This window comes from Nycticebus coucang, chromosome 11 (assembly GCF_027406575.1).
Source record: "Nycticebus coucang isolate mNycCou1 chromosome 11, mNycCou1.pri, whole genome shotgun sequence".
Lineage (NCBI taxonomy): Eukaryota > Metazoa > Chordata > Mammalia > Primates > Lorisidae > Nycticebus > Nycticebus coucang.
The window spans coordinates 24987609-24989162 of NC_069790.1; positions in this window are offsets into that span (position 1 = coordinate 24987609).

Here is a 1554-nt window from a genome sequence, read left to right on the forward strand (position 1 = left end):
GAGCCACCCAGCAAACAGAGCAGTCTGGGAAGGTTGACGTCTCCTTCCCCACTTTGCCCCTCCGTCGGACCCAGTCACTGGTATCTCTGCAGATGGCTAACCCAGTTGCCTGCAGTGAACAGATACTCCAGGGGTTTGCACCTGCCTGAATCGCAAGGAAGTCTGCCAGGCCCCCGCAGACTGCCGCTATCTAGCAGGAGGAGATGGGGCCTGACATCTGTGAGTGTTTGATGCAGGTGATGGGAAGGAGGTGTTCACTCAGGCTTAGCCCTGTCCCTGATGGATGCTGCTAACAGAACAGAACAGACAACTTTGTGAGGTTCTGTCTCTGTTCCTGTCGTCGCCTACAGAAGACGGGCTGTTTTGAGTTCAAACGTCTTTGCTGCTGGAGAATTGCGTCTGAACACCTCTCTGGGTCGGCCCCGCCCTGGAAGCTTCCTGGGTTTGTGAGCCGTGTCACCGGTGGCCTCCTCTGGTTGCCCAGGGAGACTGGGGGTGTGGCCTCAGAATATCCAGAAGTGAGCGTTCTGCCGTTAAAGAAAAAACGGCTGTTGATCTACCTCCAGGGAACTGCTGCTCTGGTGTGGGCACTCAGGCGACCCTTTTCTCCTCTGTCCCGCGCCCCAGAGTCAGCACTGAGCGGCCGCAGTTTGTGCTGGGTCCACACCCCTTAAGAGATCCCCCAAGAATCAGAACTCTTGGGGGATGGGCCCCCAGACCCCGATTGGGAGTGGGGGGGGAAGCTAGAGTTTCATTCAGTTTTACGCAATACTACGGTCCGGGGAGGGCTCCTGCACTGCACCGCAGGGAAGTGCCACCAAGGCTTGATTTCCCCTCAGCAGAGTGCCCTCTCCTCGCTCACGTATCCCAGAGTCAGCGCTGACCTGAAGCAGCTCAGGCACTGTGCACTCCCCTCGAGAAATCACCCAAGGAGCCGAACTCCTGGGGGATAGGCCCTCAGACCCCGAGTGAGAGTAGGGGTTCTCAGCTCTCAGCAGGGAGGCCAGAGTCTTATTCAGTCTTGGGCCCCGTATGCCCGGGGAGGGTTGGTGCACTGCACCGCAGGGAAGTGCTGCGAGGCATGACTCCCCCTCAGCCCGGTGCCCTCTCCTCACTTGCGCGCCTCAGAGTCAATGCTGACCAGTCGCAACTCGGGTACTGTCCACTCCCCTTGAGAAATCACCCAAGGATCCGAAGTCCTAGGGGTCAGGCCTCCAGACCTCAGTGGGCGGGAGGGGAGCGCCAGGGATTCAGGGTTGCCGGCAAAGGATTCCCAAAGTTTTATTCAGCCCTATGTCTGGCAGGAGAACGCCACGGCACCCCAGTAGGGGAGGTAGGTCCAGTTTTTAGAAGGTCTCTCCCGTGGAGTGTAGTGGGAGGGCCTTTAATTTCTGCCCGCTTGTTCAATTGTGGGGCTCATGAGCCGGTCTCATGGGGGAGGGGGACTCCCCTCCGCTTGGTGGTGGATTTTGTATCTTTTGTTTGCGTCCTTGTGATCACAACTTGCCTTAGCGGTGTTGATGTGCATTCTTCAGCCTTCTCTCTTGGTGAGGC